This window comes from Anser anser (genome assembly GCF_964211835.1).
Source record: "Anser anser genome assembly, chromosome: 14".
NCBI classification, from domain to species: Eukaryota; Metazoa; Chordata; class Aves; order Anseriformes; family Anatidae; genus Anser; species Anser anser.
The window spans coordinates 16,868,057-16,886,741 of NC_139735.1; the positions used below are offsets into that span (position 1 = coordinate 16,868,057).

Consider the following 18,685-nt stretch of genomic DNA (forward strand, 5'->3'; position numbering starts at 1 on the left):
ATGGTACAAAGCACTTGCACTTCAACTATTTCTATATCTCTATATCTATGAGATATCGCTGACCCAGGGAAGAGCAATTTCCTTCTAAGTTTATACTTTCAAATTTCTCTCTACTTACTACTTTTAAACTTTTCACGTTGTTCAGAAAAGATAGCATAAGTATCTGCTTATAGTGATATACTCCAGTTTTATAACTGACAATAAACTAGGAATAATCACCCCAAAGTGTGTTCATTGCCATTATTGATATACAATTTTCATTAACACTATTTAGATATAAAAGGCATTGTGTATCAATTTCCAAAGATATGTATCAAATTCCAAAGAAAATAGTCTTGTTAGATTGCAAAGCCCCAAAGTCTACACATCGTAAGCAAGGCAGAACTGAAAGTATCAGTAGTTGCTTCCTGGTTCTTAATCTCTTTCCTAACATAGCCTGGGTAATACACTTTCCCCCATGACTGATTTATGTCCTCTTTTATCTAGAGATATGATTTATTTTTTATATACCTCTGAGCTTTGCAGCAAGGAAACTTTCTGAGAACGCAAATCAAGTGTTTGCAGATTTTTAAATTTGTTTTTGAATTAAGAAAATATAGGCTTTTCAGTAATCTATATATGTAATTCTGTGTGTTGTGATCATCTGGTGATTAAATGCAAACTGTTGAACTTAATTTGCTTTAAAAGCTCTGCTTGCACTGATAAAGCTCAGAATATTTCTTAGAAGAGATAGAAGGAACAGATATTTAGGATAAAACACAGATACCAGTACACAGATAAACTTGTTATTTCCTCTTAATAGTTCTGTAGCTCCAAATTCAGCAGCTTTTTATCTTACTGGTAATGGCAACTTTTCAATTTATTACTATGTATTTATTTTCCATGTTTTTGCCACATTTAGCCTCTATGTGGCCTTTTTTCCCTATCGATTTTAGGTTCTTTGTTGAAGGTTTCTTTAATTCAGCATCTTTATTATTAAGATAAGCACAGCAAGAATTTTACTTCGATTCCACAACAAACGATAAAAGAAACACAACCTCCCTAATACTATGCAAAACAATCACAGGGTAGAGTATTTTTGGCTTTGGAATAAGAGAGAGAGTTTTCCAAACCTGGGATATAAAATTCTAGCCCCAGCACAAGTAACAGAAGAATCCCAAGGACAAACTTTATGCACGCAAGTTTCAAGATGCGTCTTCAACAGCTGATAATCCTATGATTTTTTATATATTGTAAGCAACTTCTCAATTTTCCTGCTGAAAAGTGACTTACGGTGGGATGGAACAAATGCATTCATCTCTTCACTGACCCAATGAAATCTTGATAATAACCTGTCACAGGACATGTATTTAATTTTAGGGCTCAAAAATTAGAGCTCCTCCATAAATCTCAAAACCAACGTGGAAAGATACACTACAACTAACAAAAAAGTCAGATGAGAATAAACTAAACAGTGCTACTGAAGAAACTAGATGAATAAAGTTATGCCAAATCTACTGGTAGAAAAACAAACAACAACTGTATTGCCAGCATTGTAGTATTACACAAGATCACAAGATTTAGAGGCAAAAACCCCTGTAGTATATAATTGTTCAACATTTCCTTGAAAGATACATTTAAGGATATCCCACTGATATTTACTGACACCTTCATGAAAACACAGTGCAACTCCCATAAAATAAAATAAAATAAAGTAAAATAAAATAAAATAAAATAAATTTACTTTGTGGATAATTTATCAACACTTTGGATTAGTGACTTAACCAAGATGCAGCTACAGAAATTAAGAACCAAGATGCAGCTACAGGAATTAAGTCCCCTGGTTCAAAGACGATACTGAAATACTTGTATTTGTGAGGTGCCACACACAAATTTGGGGCAGTTTACTGTCAGTAGGAAAACTGAAATTAAAATCATGAGCTTCAACTTTACTGAGTTAGGCACAAAACCACATACAGTTCTATCAAGTGCACTTCATGGTTCAGTAAGTAAAGTCTGAAGTTAAACACATATATTTAAACATAGTTTCTAGGAAAAAATCTTTTCCTTGATAATGCTCTGTTTCTGGACAAAGAACTTGCCCAGAGAACTAATCAAAGAAATGATCCGTTGGACAAGAAGATGAAACCATGTATCTCTTATTTTTTGATATATTATTCAAAAAATCACTGTACCACACACTTCATGATCTCACTAAAGAAAGTATAGAATCACACTAATCAACCAGGGATTGTTGTTGGGCTTTTTCTCCCTTTTTAGAACTGAAAGAGGTGTTGGAGGGTCTTTACTACCTGCCTTTTTGTTAAATGGGGCTAGCTTTGAAGCAAGTATCTCTGAAATAAGGCAGACTGTGTATCCTTTGAAGTACCAGCTTATTCAAAGTAGGAGCAGAAAAAGAGAAATGGCTCTGTTGCAGTTACTTTATTATGCAATGCCCTTTAATCTCATAGGGATGACCACAGATAATCAGAAGATGAAATCATGATTTCTCTTGCCACAGCTTTGCAAAAAAGAGAAACAGAGATAACTACAAGGAATTAGCTCAAGCTTCTCAACATGCACTATGGAAGAAAAGCTTGGTTGTAATGATCCCTTAACTCACAGTGACTGAGAGGATGAATGCAGTAATGATTTTTAAATCTTCAGGAACTATGCAAGTTCCTGCTTTTCAGTCTAAAGAAGGACCTAATAATCAAAGCTATCTAAAGAATGGCTCTAAAAAGACCAGACTCTGTTCTAGCAAGATGACAACTAGTTCAATGGACCAGCAATATCACACATTTGACTGGTCAGCACAGCCAGATCCAAAGAAACTACTTAAATCCCACTAATTCATAATTATTAAAAAATTAACCAGTAACTATATTAACTGTACTGCTGGGCAAATGACTGCTGTGTCATTTTTTGCTCCTATATTATCTGTAGGAATAAAACAGAAAGAAAATTCTCTTCTGGAATGGGGAAGAGTACATTTATTAAAAGATGGTGAAACCATCTGAATTCTCTCAAAAAGAAACTGTTGCTATATATTTGGACAATAACATTTAAATCTGGAGAATGCCAGACTACTCATATCCCAGCCCCCAAAAGTTTAAAAGTATCACTAACAGTGTATAGAATGCTTGTACTGTAGACGTGCTAAAGGTAAAAGAAAAAAAAATCTGTTTGCTTCAAATAGGCTGATACTGTAGCTGACATGAGCGAAAACTTGCTTTTTGCATTTGAAATGCCAGAGGAGTTACAAAAAAGCAGGAGGGTACATGCACACAAGAAAAAAGGAAAAAAAAAAAAGAATAAACAAACAAATAACAGATGGATCGTACCAAATAATGATAGCAACTTATATTCCCCCTGAAAGAATGTTATTCAGACATTGTGATATAAGTTCAAACTTCTAAAATATCTTTCTGTGATTTTATACTAACTGTCACATTCTTAAGAAAAAGAAACAACAGTATTCCACTGTCCTAGGGTAGTCCACAGATCATACAGCAGTAACAAATTTCTTTGCAGGTGAAAAAATGTCTCAATGTTTTGAAGAAACTTCAAGGAGCAAATCCGTTACCTCCTGCATGAAGTTTTCAGTGTATGGCAACACTACAGGAATCTTGACATTGGTGGAATTTGCAGAAAGATTACACAGAATGCAGATTTTTCTAACACTGATTCTACAGAAAGCAAAAGATAAATTTAGTTTTAAATGAGAACAAAATATAGTCTTAAAACAAATACAGTGGAATACTCTACTTACGAGTCTCAACAAATTACTCTACACAAGCCAAATTAGTCCTGCCTGAAATATTTTCATGATTTTTTTCTAGCCCTCTTAAATCATTTAACTAACTGCATTTTCATTGCTTTCTCTGAGAAAATATGTGAAAAACACATTCTCATTGTTATCATTGTCCTTACACAATAAAGTCTAAATTAAGAGAGATAAGATGAAGATGCTAACAAAGATGTGAAATTAAACCTTTTCACAATCATCTCTTCGTACACACAGTGTAACTGAGGCACACCTTGTCATTTTAAAAATCTGCAGTTTCTACCTCAGTTAACCTTTTCTTTCAAAAGAAGAAAAAAAAAATACCTCTGGCAAGCATCTGAATAACAGAAAATAATTTGGGTAGCAGAAAAGCAATCCAGTTTTCTGACCATCTCTGGGATAACCAAAAACCCGGGAGAAAACAGTAAATTTGTTTTGCTCATGGTCAATTTGACTTAGCACTTCCTTTTCCCCTTTCCACCTCCCAAACTCTCTACCATCCCCACTTTTTGCTCAACAGGGAAGTGTAAGCATCATTATGTAGGAGCTCAATGGGCTCACTGATACAGGCAAAGATTGTAATTCCTGCAAACAAGCTCACTTAGATACTCTGCCCACTGTGCACGTCTTCTGTAAATAAAATAAACTCAGATTACCCCACAGCCACCCAAGTATATTGTGTTGATATCACAGACAGACACGTTAGAAGTTATTTGAGTTCATCCTCTGAGACAGACTCAATCAACTGACACTGAGGTGATGAAATTTCACCAAAGAGAAAGAGGTGTTTGCTGGATGGAGATGGCCAACAATAAAGGGTCGGAAGATGCCAATCCAAGCAGCGAATGTGCACAGTGCATACCAAACCGCTTTCCAGAAAGACAAAAAGTGAGGTTCTCCTAAGGATCAGTCACCTCGGAGGCTACAACTAAAAGGAACGACACGTGAAGGAAAATCTCTGTTGGTGACAGCAGGTCCCCATGAACAGAAAGTGGTGCCTGCTGGCAAAAAATGTTAGCTTAGGATCCCAGCAGGAAACACTCAAGAGCTTGCAGTGGCTAAAAGCTTCTGTTTTTGTAAACAAAAAGATATTTTGCTAGCCAGATGGGTTTTTGCAAAGGCTTGCAGCTCTAACATAAAGAAATACTCTAAAAAGAGTAAACAGTGGGTCCGTGTAAATACCAAAGCTCATCTTTTTTGATACTTAAATAATTAAACCATATCTTATTGACTAATGAAGTTATTTAAAGACACCAGAGGAACATTCCAGCCAGCATAAGCAACTGTTTTTGCCTGAAGTGACAAGTTCACAGCAGTACATTTTATTATTTCTTCATAAAATTTGTTCTGTCATTCTTGCAAGTGAGTTATTTTTAGCTGACAGCATGGCAAAAAATACATACATGAAAAGATTCAAATGAAAATGAATAGTGACTCATCAATCTGAGACTACTCTTATAACAGGAAAAGTCAATAAAATATGGACTGGCCAATAGTCTTTACTCATCTATAAAAATACTCAAGAGTATTCAAGTTATATGCAAAACTGTCAAAACTACTGCAGAATGTGTGTTTTACACATGAGACTGGAATTGTCTGGTAGGTAGGAAAACTACCATTTCCAAAAGATGTCATAGAGGTACATTTGTATATTACCCAAAAGATTTGGAGAGACCACTGCATTCCTCTCACAAAATCAGACAAGAAAGCTAGTTTTAGCTGTGCACTGGAAGTAGGAAGTTGGCTACTGTGTATCCTGCTATTGGCTCAGCAGACAACAATGAGAGGGGAGAAGCATGACTAATTTTCTGGATTTTCTGTCCACATAACCCTTTTCTTTACTATAATATTTTACACCTTAGCGCCTAACATTTTTTTACATTCTCTTCCTGAGAAAAGGTGGATGACCGATCCTCCTTCCAAGCTTTCATTAAAAAACAACATTACAAGACAAAAAAAAATTAATTCAAGATGACCTTCAACTTTCTACTTGACAACCTTCTTTTATAATTGTTAGAGCACTTAGCTTCGTATTTTCTGTGAGTTATAATACCTTGCGTTACACCTACACGGGCGTAGAAAGCCACCTTTCTTAAAAAAAAAAAAAAAAAGCCACCTTTCTATTTTACCATAGAAGATATACCATCACTTTAATACAGGCTGACAAGATATTTTTCAAGACTTCAAACTCAATACAATCATCAGGAGTTGCCAGAGGTCTATTTGGTGATGAATGAAGATGTCTTCAAGTTCCAGAGTATGATCCCTGTTTACACAACTAAAGATGGAAGAATCTTTAGACATACATCCCTGTACTGCTTCCACATACTTCAGAAACATTTTGGATAGATTTCATACTCACCATTCAACTTCATATTTTTCCATACGTTCTGCATGCTGAATGCATTTGTGAGGGGATACCGATGGAATATACCACACTTCTTCACAACTTGTTGATTGAATCAACCAATTTAACTGCTATTGGAGAAGGAAGATTTCACAATTTTTCTGTAATGGAAGATATTCTTTCCCAGTGTAGTCAGAAAATGAGGAGGAGTATGATCTGAGTGAAACTGAAGGGATTTACAGGTCCCTTAAAGCTTTCTGGGGCAAGGCTGGACTGAGAGACATATTGCTCGGGAATCACAACAGTCCAAGACACATTTCACCCTCTCCACAAACACACTTGACATAGTGTTCATTAACCTGTTAAATGTAATGAACCACGAAAAATAAGTTACAGTTCATTATTTTGTTTTGGATTCATACAAAAACAAAAGTAGGGGAAGCACTCATATTTTACTTTGCATCTTAATATCTCAGGCTCTGTTCAATTCTGTAATACCGGGAATTTTAGATTCCTGCTTTGTAATAGGCATTAATATGTCTTCCAGAAGATCCAAAAGATGGACTATGGAAATCACAAAGACCCAGGGAACTATTTCTGGTCTAAATGAAAGAACATTTCCTTCTAATATAGACTACCTCCTTGCTACTCCAGTCTTCTATCCACATAGGCTGACACCCACAATCCTTGTCACATTTATGAAGCGTTCACTGTTATCATTACAAATCCTTAACACAGACTTTTCTGATACAGGTGTAAGTGAAATTCCGTATATTACTAAGAATGATAATTATTAGGATTTATGTTTAATATCAGGCATTTTCAATTGGAAGATTAATGATTTGTATTTGAATGGAAATGTAAAAGGTTTGATTTCCCTCCCCCCATACATCCCACATCAAGATTGAAAAATGCAGCAAGTTTACGTTTATTTTTGGTTCTTTATTTATAAAAATAAAATTTGATACCCCAGCTAACCTAAGAAATTCTAAGCTGTTTCTCCTTTCTGTCACAAAAAAACAATGATGAAGCATTAAAGGAGCCAACACACTTTGCCATCAAATATGCAAACACATTTAACAAAGGCCTGCAAATGCAGTTTTTAAGTCTTATCTTGTTTCAGATTGCTGCCATATAGGAATATTTTATTTCTTTTTCATGGCTCTATTTTGGAAAAGGTACATAGAACTAATTATTGTGGTTTTCATGTTCACATAAATATTCTCAATTTGCTCATTACGCACAGTCAAGCCCTCCCATTTCCAGTCTGGTAAAAAGTTACCCATCAGTATAACTCAGACTTAATTTAAAAAGCAAGCCAATTCATAGAAATGAAGAGACTAAAAGAAATGTATGTTCCACAAAATCCCTTGACTATAACATAAGCACAAAAAGATACAATATGTTATCATAGCAGTAAGACATCTTTTAAAGGTCTTCTTTCCCATCTGTAAGGGAAAAAAAAAGTGCTCTAGTTCTAAAAGATTCAAATGGTGCTAAAAACTTTTGTAATGGAAATGCTTTCCTCTGTACATATTCAAAGTCTTTATTCTTCAAATTGATGTTTTAGAAACGTGGTTTTGTTGTTTCCCACTCCTCCCTCCTTCACACAGAAGGGCTCTGCTCACCCACATGTAACTCATTTTCCCCTTCTAGGATGTAAACTTTGTTTTTCAATGCTCAAGGAAAAAAAAAAAATGAAAACCCTCTTGAGAGATGTTTCCTCACTAATACATTATAGCTGGATGTAAAAGGTAGGCGAAAATAACAGACAGTCCACTAAGAATTCACATTCACCAGACAGGGTAAAACCACTCTGGGATTGTCTGGATTTCTAAACCACAGACTAAAGGAAGAGGTTTGAGCCTGTTGATCACATAAGTCACAAGGTTATAAGGATTACAACTACTTAAAATACTATTTCTAGTGTGGAAGGAAAATATATATATATATTATATATATATATTTTATAAGATTACTTAAGGTGGGATAAAGATTTTTATTTTTTAACACTGTGGTTCAGATCACTTTGACATTGGCATCTTCTCATTTAGTAACCTCTTTGATTACTTTAACTACTGGGATTCACTTTGGTCAGCCACAAAAGGAAAAAAAAAATAAAAAATCTTTAGAATAATGAACTCAAATACTTGGCTGATACCTGCTACTCTGGCAGTGAATATTATTTATATATACATATATATTACAGACCTTCTGCAACTCTTATCACCTTTTTCAATCTTTTGCATGCAAAGATAGGAATCAATACTCTGGTGTCACACCTTCATTACAAACAGGAAGAGAAGCAGTCTATCAGATACCCACTCATGGCTTTACAAATCAATCCATGTGCGGCCTTATGAATCAAAGCTGACACCTTAAATTGCACGTAGAATTACAAGGAAAGACAATGTACTTGTCAGACAAATGATTTAATACATTAACTGTAGCTCTCGCCATTCATTAGGAAAGCAACCTTCTAAAATATGCTGATGTACACACTAAAGGGAAACACCTAAACACCCTCCTAAGTAGACTTATCTAGAGCATGCTACGCCAGTATAATAATAATAATAATCTACATCTAATTGGCTACACGTAAGACATTTAACATTATTTAATGGCTATGGGCAAGACTGGGTGAATTGGGTTAAAACTAGATGCAGTTGATTTCAGACACAGGAGTTTACATCTTCAGAAGGCCTTTCAGTCTCTCTGTGATAACTTGTTTCAGATAACAGTAGCAGCACCCACACATGGTGTTTGCTGAAATGTACGTACCCTGTGTATGAATTGCTATAGTGAGTTCTAGGTTTGAGATGTCAATGGGAGCAGAAACAAGAAAAATAAAAACCTCTGCCTATGAATCACATTTAAAAGCCCACATACACTGCTTATTGCCCACATGTGCCCTAGACAGATTTAAGCAAAACAAAATCAATATGCAAATAACATAGCACAATGGATTAGTTGCATTAATGTAATAAGATAACGTAAAGAGCTTCAGTAAGTCTCCAGAAGGACTGCAATGCTTTCCTACTCCCATACAGTATGGTCCACAAAGATATGATCAGTTCTGAGTCAGAAATTAAACCTTTTTAATTCTTTTTCAAGAAAAAACAGCATTTTGAATGATGATGAACGTCTTTTCCCTCATTTCTTATGAATGAAATGCTGGCAATCTGTGTTTAGGAAGGAAGTTGCGGTATCTGTGACCTCCCACAGGTCATTTGTAACTAAATCTCCTAAGAGTTATAAACTGCTGCCATCCATGGACCAACCTTAATCTGGTGACAGTAATGAGACAAATATGTATTAGCTTCATGCCTCTGGGATTGTAATGCCTCAAGTGAATCCTTGACATTTCCTACTTACAATTTCCCCTCATGTAAAATGCAGTTTAAAAAACAACTGAAACACATGAATGTGTTGGTAAGTTACTTCAGTTTCATACTGACTCATTAAAGTTAAAACACAAATCTTTTTCCAATCATTCTACAAACAGAATATTACCATACATAAAAGGGGATGCCATATCCCATAGTATCATGTTCTGACTCCACTACCAATCTTTCATCACTTATTCTCAAACATTTTTTTACAAACTTCTAAAAAGCTGTTTCAGTTCACTCTTGCTTTGATCATTCAGCACACAAAGTACTGACTGAAGTCGGACATACTCTGCTCGTCGCTTCGAGCACAAGGATTACCTGCCTCAGCACAGAGGCACATGCACAGGGTCTCTCCTGCCATATGGACCTTTGTAGGACCCCTTTTAAATGGTGTCCCACTTCCCAGCCCAGGAACACAGATGAAAATTCTTTCATTGATATTAAAACATTAACGGATATTAAAACTTTCATTGATATTAAAACGTATCAATCTAAAGCCAGTGGAAGTATGACTGAAATTGAGTCCATGAAACCCAAGCCAGAAAAATAAATAAAATTCTGTACTAACCAGGTATTCAGAAACTTTCCAGCACAGACAGCTTATAAAGACCAGATTCTAAATCAAATTAACAAGTAAGAACGATTCAAAGTCACTATAGTGGGGGAAGATTTAGCCACACTGTGGACTTGGAACTCCAGATGAAACTTACTTCTGAAATAACAGCTAGAGTAAGATTATGTACTGACTTCAAAGAAACATTATTCTAAAGATCAAAATTAAATATTAAAAAAACAACACCACAACACAAACACTCATATAGTAAAAAATTCAGTGCAAATTCTGGCTTGCAAAAGCCCCAAAGGAAAATATTAACTCCCTTAAGATGCCTAAAAAATTCAAACTAATGCTTGATTTACTCCTCCCCCCAATGCCATAATCTGCTTTAGCATTATTGGTGACAGAAAAAGTCTTGCTTTTTACTGAAGGAATTTTGCAAATAATTGCGCTTAACTAAAGATTATGCAGTTATAGTATGTCTTGAAGAAAAACAGTCTTTTGTTAAAAATGTTGTTTTGAAAATGTGAAGTTTAAAAATATCTACGATATCTACAAAGATAAAATCTTTAAGGTGTACCTACAAAGATACCAACTCACTTACCTCTAAGTAAACATTCAGGATACTCTTTATACTGCTCCAGCAACTACAGACGGTAGTGATACAACTGGTACTCTGAGATTCAAAAGTTGGCCTTGAATACATTCTGAGAGCACATGCCCTGGTCTTTGTTTTGTTGGACCTTACTGGTTGTGCTCAACTCTGAGGACAATTCAATCTGCTGCATTAAGTGAGATTCTTCACATGCAGGACTATGGCCTAACTGGCTTCAAGGAGTCTGTACTTTAGATTATTGATAAAACCAAGCTGAAACTTCTGCAGCCCCAAGGATATTGCAATTTTGTGGCACAGGAACAACTCGCTGCAGCTCATAATATGTTATCAGATTTCCCTAAACAAGAGCAGAGTATCTATTTACAGTGATTCCAAGGAAATCTTTACACTCTATTGGGTAAATAACCCTTATTTTGAAAATCCTTGTATTATAATACATAGTTTAAAAGACTGAATACATATTTTGTCTGATGGACTGTAATGGATCCTCAGGAAATAACAGGTATCTTGTAAAGTCTCTTTACATATAATTATATGATGTCTAGTGAATTGATGTTAAAATCAAAATGGATACACATAAAACATCATCAATCTACAATTACGTAGGCAATTTCAGTGTCCAATTCTAGACCACCTGTCAGTAATTACAGAGTATTTCTCAGCTTATACTAAATAATATGAAGTTGCTAAAGTCTCCAACCATTTCCCAGTGCACTCCGTTTGGGCCTGATTCTTTATTCATAACTCAGGCAAAAATTCCCAGCAGGGAGTACAAGATCTTTATAAACTATACTTCATGAGGTATAATACATACACGCACACACCTTAATTCTATAAGAAAAGCCACATAACTAGGATATTTTTTATCACATAATATCATCTGCATGAGAGTTGCATATTTGATAATTTTGAACATATACTGAAGCACCTGTACTTTTTAGATCAGTGACTTATGTAAATAAGGCTGTCTGAACTGAATAATACAGACAACTGGTATTTGCAGTCCCATTCCTACCCACTCCTCCTGCATACCACTCTCTCTTTCCAGACAATAAATAGATACAAGCACAAAGGAAAGTGGCAGTCTGAAGATTATGGACTTCCAGCAATTGGAAAGATTGTCTTATATTTCTAGCAATACTCTGCTCTCCAAATAAACATAAAGATGACTACTTAGGAAAGACTGCAAAATATGAAACTACAGAAAAGTAGTTCATGGGGCTTAAGTTAACAGGAGGGTTAACACAGTTGTCAAATAAAGTACACAACAGAACTACCAACAGGAAACTAGATGTCAAACAGAAAGGCTTACGTATGCTAAAAGAAACAAATGGTTGAGAGATTAATAATAACAGTTTGACATGAATGCTCCACTACATGAGGTTTGGCACTCTTCTGCAGGTACGCTGCTACTATTGTAGAATGGCACTGTTATCAGACATATATAACAATTAGGGGACTATTTAAGCTCTGTTTAAGATATCCAGAAAGCAGTGAAGTTCACTTTTCATTAATGAGAAGAGGTTCACAAAATCATTATAGTTGTGTATGTGACCAGAAATGCCTTAGTATGATTTAAATGAATGACAAGACCTTCAAGTGAGCTCCTTAAGGAACTTACAGGGCAGTGCCCACAGAATACCACGGAAACCCCTCACTCTGTATAGATAGTGGAAATGTACAAAAATGTCTTTTAAGATAACTAGGGGATATAGAGAGAACAAGGGGAGAATTATCTCCAACTAAATAGATATGATATCGCAAGTGTCATTCTGCTTAAACTTTTTAAATAGATGACATTAGAATACAAGAACAATGATGGCATGACCCCATTCAGCCTTGGAATTGAAAGATGTGCATCTTTCAGATATGGCATACAAGCACAATGATTGAGAAAGGCCTGTCAACTATGAGAGTAGGTTAGTTCTGTTAGGATCTCGAGATCCTTACCAGTGTTACATAAACAGGATTATTAGGCTGGCTCTCTTTTTTTCCTTTTTTTTTTTTTTTAATAAAAATTTCTATAAATTATATTTGACTGTTTTGTTTCATTTGCCTGAGGTTGAAACCTGAAACTCATATTTTTTTTCCCTGTCCCCACTATTCCATAGCATAAAAATTGCCCAGACCACTATATTGTTCAGTTCAAACAAATGTATTCACATGAGAAGATGCAAGTATTTGCATACCCTAATCTGCATGAAAAAAAAGGCATACATTTACTTAACAATTAATATACATTAACAATAAAAAAATTCTCTGGTGGTTACTTTTTTGCACAATAGGCCATGTGACCATTGAAGTTCAAATGTCTTCATTATTTGCTCTATAATATTGTAACAACCTCCCTTTTAAAAATATGTATACAATTATAGACTTAATACAAAACTGTAATTTTATATTATCCTCAATTTTTCCATGCTTTTCAGAGACCTTATTTTCTCCTGATTTTCAAAATTCTATACATTGTTTCTTGCCCGCTGTCATACACAAGTGCAAAACCTCCAGAAAGTTAATCATCTCATATTTCAAAATTTTCCAGAATTGTCTAGATACTCTCTTGAAGACTATCTTGTCAAAGAGAAGCATCTCTTACTCTTTACTTTGGGAGAAAGAATATAGAACATCAGGAGAAAGGCAAACACAGAAGCCATGGAAATGCAATGACTGGTGCCTTCTGTTAAGTACTTCAAATTAGTTGCTGAAAGTACAAAGCAATTATCCACATACATATCCTGTACAGCAGCTGGCAACAAACAAACAGTGAAAGCAGTATTCATCCAAGCTCTCAATAGGACATTTGTTTAAAACAAAAACCAAACCCAAACCCACCCAACCAAAAAAAAACACCCGCACACACACCCGCATTGAATTGTTAGCTGTGTACTGCTTTGAAGTTAAAAAGGACAGGCTCCTCTAAGCTCCACTGCTAGTGCAGTAAAGAGTTAGACTTCTGAAAAAAAGGTTTCCAACCAAACAGGCAGAATTCTTACAAGTATAAATATATTTACAATGTGTTGGTTTCTCCACTATTACAACAGCTAAGGTGTTCTCTAGGTGTTGCATTAGACCAGAAAGATCAAAAAATACAACTTTTGAGGAACCTCACATCTCACAAATTAGGAAGGTGATAGCATGTTTTATGTTTCTGACATCTAAAAATGAGGCTTAATCTTATGACTCTTCTGTTAAGACAAATGGCAATTAGCAGCTTACTGGTAAAGAAAACTTCACTGTCAGAGCTCCTTGGCTGGGCAGACAAGAGGAGGACTGCCAGGTTACAGTTTCCTAACAAGCAATGGTTTCTGTCACGGTGTTTTATTTATTCATTCATTCATTCATTCATTCATTCATTCATTCATTCATTCATTTATTTTAATGATTAACTGGATAACACAGAACGGAATTAGTGTTAGGTTTTTTGTTCATCCCTAGAGTTGTTTTTTTTTCTTTTATTCATCTTTCCATAAGGTAAAAACATTTTTGGTTTGGCTCCATCAGAAATATAACTCTCGTTCTTCAGCAAGAAAAGCAGTTCTATTCCTATGGATGAAATAACTGAATATATTCAATAGCAACGTACACATTTTTTGTTGGCCTGTGTTATTCTGGGGGGAGGGGAACTATCTCCCTCAGATTTTTTAACCCCTAGTTCCTCTCACCTTTGACAGAATCATGTTGATGAGAATTGGCAAGGTCTTAAAGCTGCGTGGAAGAGGGGAGTATGTGTGGAAAATTCCTCCTCCATCCACCCCTACAACCCACACAGGAAAAATCTTCCACACAAGTAGCAAGTACAATGAAAGCATTAGTCTCCGCACGGGCACTAACCCAGCACTCAGCACTATGCAGCCAATGCAGATGGTGAGCCTGAAGCTGTCCAGGAGCGAGGGGTAACTCCAGGGATGCTCAGTGAGCACCAACTCAGAACTGTGATGCTGCTGTCATCAGGGGCTGCAGCTTTCTGCACTCATCAGGCTGAAATGGGCTGATTTAACACATCTCCAAGAGAAAGAGGATGAGCTAATCGTGCACACAGGTGCAAAGAGTGAAATGAAAATAGATAAACGTATACATGGAAGAGGTATCTTTCTGCAGATGTTTTAGCTTGCTTTACAAATTTCCAACACCAAGTTGCACTGGTACCAAAGTGCAATGTGGAGAGCCTGAGTAGGGACTAACAACATGAACAAATTCTTTGACAGCATTGCAGGTACTAACGGGGCTTAACAAACATATCTAATGCATTGCACTATATTATTAACGACTTCAGTACCATCAACTGCTAATCTCACAGAGATCAAAAATCAATTGGAGACAGCTGCCACTTCACTTTCCCTGATATCTCAATTGAAATTTCAAGTTTCTCTTACGCAGTGCTGACAATAACATAGTAAGGGGAATATTTTTTGAAGAAGCCTATGGGTCTCACTGCAGCACAAAAAACGGAGTGCTAACTATCCAAAATGACAAATACATACTGGAGATTTGCTGGAGTATTCCATGTTTTTCCCCACAGATCATGGGCTTACCATCTTCACACTTAAATGCTGTGAAGTTATCTAAAATGCACAATCAACAGTTTCAAAAAAAATATTTTGGACTGTCTGCCATTTAAGATAAAATACTCACAACTAAGCTGGTTGAAATATCCAACCCATCTTGTGAACTTGTCCATAAAACTAACATTTTGCAGGATGTAAAAAAGGGGATCCATGTTTGATCATCTAAAAGCGTTAATTGGAAATTCCACTCAGCTAGTAATAAAGAGGAGAAAATAAATGGTTATTCCCTTTTTGCCTACTAATAAAAGATGAAAAACTTCTGAGACGATGACCATGGTATCTAGGTAACCACAGATCCTGGCATCTGCCTTTCCTTATTTATTTGCATGATTAACAAATAGATAACTGAGTGCCTCAGTCCCTGAGATCCTCCTACCACCACTAATGGATTGATTTTCTGCAGCCCACACAGGATGTGAATCTGAGGATAAACAGTGATAACAACACATTTGGAGGACTCGCAAAATCTTCAATACGTAACGCAACCAGAATTATGATCTGGAAACTGATTGGATTATCATAATCTAATTTATAATTCAAAACTTTTTCCCCTTTTGATTAAAGGCATACTTTGCTTTGTTCTAAAGCTATCATTTGCCTTCTCTGAATGACATGTACTCCAGGTCAGATAATTCCTAGTTTCACAGCACTTTCAAATGCGTATCTACTTGTATCAAACAAACTTGATATTATTTTTCAAGTCCCTTTATTTTTCAAATTCTGAATCCTACCTGTATCTAACACAGTTTCTCAGTGGCTTTGAACACATACACCTACAAAACAAAATGGTCCACATATTTTTAAAGATGTGGAGTCCTTCAAACTGCTAGCAGTATCCTGTTATTAATACTCTACAAATGTTCATACAGAGAAGGGCTCTGCATTTCTCCTCTTTCTTTAGTATGTTTTTCTTAAATAATTTTCTAATATTGATCTAGAATATGCTACTGAGAAGGTCTGGCCTTTTTCTTTTTTTTTCCTTTCCTTTTTTTTTTTAAAAAAAAAAGATTTTAAAGACTTTCAAAGTGATTTTAGTTTAACCTTTAATTCACTTGGGAAGGGAGCAGTGATGTGTGGAAGAACCCACCATGGGATAATCTCTAGCACTTTTCAGTTAGCCATTTCACCTCTGAGTAGAATAAGTGATACAATTACATATGATTTTTCAACAAGACTCCACTGAACCACTGCAGCAACATTTTAAGAGACTGGTCTTTTCTGCCAAAGACCATCAAATATGAAATTATTTTATTACAGTCTCCAGTATGTAGCATCCAGTGCAACATAGGGCTGTCGATTGCCTTTGCTACAGACCACGAGAAAGATTTCAAATACATAAAACATGAAAATTAACCTAGATGTAGCTAGATATATCAGCTCCCATGTATTACCACCTACTCCCTACGGTAACTTTATTTAGCCCCTTTTACAGGGAAAGGTGGAGTCTGCCCAGTTCAGCTAAGCTAGTACCCACTAAGATTCATGAATTTATACCAAAATACTGCTCTGCTTTCTTGTCCAAGCAGATCACTTACCCCATATACATGTAAGTGAGGTCACCACCATAAAATTGTATTTATTTTTAAATCTAGAACTCAAAAGATTTTTTTCAATGTATAATTAGTTTTTGTGTATGGAAGGTTGAAACGTAGTCAACAGACAAGCCCTTACCGTTTTCATTACTATTACACAATAGGCTTTCCAAACACATTGGGATCAAACAAGATTTCTTACCCATGCTTTCATGTTTCAACTGACATACTGTTTCTAACCACCTTCCCTTACCTAATTAAAAATACAATTACTAAAACATGTGTTGAATAACTTCTACATGTACCTTTTGCCGTGCTTTCTCCCCTCCAGGCTTTCCAACAGTGCATTTCCTAATGAGTCCTAGCTCCACCTAGCAACAGAACTATTTTATAATATTATAAATGAAGCATTATATGATCTAACTGGTTCCAAGAGTAAATGTACCTTCACTGATACTCAGAATCCATCAACTATACATATGCATTCCTCCTGCAATCATTTTCTTATGGCAGTGTAACTTACAATAGTATCTCCGTAATGCTATTCTGGAAATCTCCTAAACATTGCGGTAAATAATAGTCTGATCACTTATTTTAACTACAAATTTAGACTCTTGAGAAACTCCAGAAGTGATAACACTCTCTGGACATCAAATCCCCAAAAGCTGCTTAAAGAACAGCACTGATCATGCCTCCAGTTTTTATCTATATTAAAGATGGTGATGCGTCTCTGATCTGTTTCTGATCCTACCAGACCTTCTATATTGGATTCCCTATGTGAGTTAACATTTATTTCTTTCCGAAGGAAAGAGCTGTAAACCTGCGAAGGATGATATATCTCTTCATGTTCACTGCCCTGTAATTTCTCATCTTGAACTTTCCCTTCTCCACTTCCTTTGCTCTACAAGAAACATATTGAACTCATCTCCTGTTTCTACTACGAAACAGAATGGTTTCTGAGATTCTCCTCTAGATTCTGTTCTACTATCAGCTTTCCTTAAGTGTTTATAAATATCTTAATCACCGCAGTATCTAGAACATTCATATAAGCAGAACCAGGATTAAGTTGGAAATGCTAATTCTAGATTCAACAACCAATGGGTATGGCAGTAATAACTGTACAAAGGCAGAATTTGTATTATTTATACAGCAGTTTTCTGTGAGAAATTTAGCTAGAGTATTTGAAATACTCCTCTTTACCCTTTTCAGAGCTCTAGCTGACAAAGATTTTACCTCATGTATTTCAAATTTCTCTTTGGAGCAAACAAGGGCCACTCCCCTTTGCTACACTTCCTGTCATAGCAAGATGATTACAGCTTACACAGAGCTTACTTTTAAGAGCAATGAATCATGGAGCTTTAAGAAAACAATATGAAATAAAACACTTCCTAAGGTTAAATCTTATATTTAAAAACAAAACAAAACCAGAAAAACAAAACAACAAAACACAGAGACCAGATTCAATCCCAGAATTTCAAATCATTTCATCTATGAACAAAAGCAGAGTCTACATTTTGAGGACAGTTCAAACTGAGTGCATATTGGCTCATAAACCCTAAAGTAAATTTCAGCAACAAAACCTGGATTATTTTCAAACCCAGGCTACAGCACTATCAGTCATCTTACAAAAGCATTCAGCACTGGCATATTAAGCCACTTAACATCTCCTATGGAACTTCTACCAGCTTCAGTAGGACTACAGTTGGGCTGCTTTGAGCAATTTTTATTTTAAAAATAAAATGAACTACCCTGAAACATTTCAAACCATCATGAACAGTGGCCTTCTGTATCGCACAGACTGCCAATACTGCTGAGGCAAAAATCCACATGGTAAATACGGACTGCAGAAGCAAACCTATGTTTTCATTTAATTCCCATTACAGGCATTTTCTGCAAGATCCTATTTCAGTA

At 35.6% G+C, this 18,685-nt stretch overlaps 1 protein-coding gene across 30 annotated transcripts in view; it reads right to left on the reverse strand.

The window, feature by feature from the left end:
- The window catches only part of TENM2 (teneurin transmembrane protein 2), a 1,465,234-nt gene that overhangs the window by 1,002,307 nt on the left and 444,242 nt on the right, over nucleotides 1-18,685 (reverse strand). Inside the window, exon 1 of one of the 30 annotated variants that reach the window (XM_083799319.1) lies at nucleotides 14,509-14,526. The exons of the other annotated variants lie outside the window; for them this stretch is intronic. The gene's annotated coding sequence lies outside the window, so the exon portion shown is untranslated. Of the gene's footprint in view, nucleotides 1-14,508; nucleotides 14,527-18,685 lie in introns of those variants that run through there. 30 annotated transcript variants of the gene reach the window in all.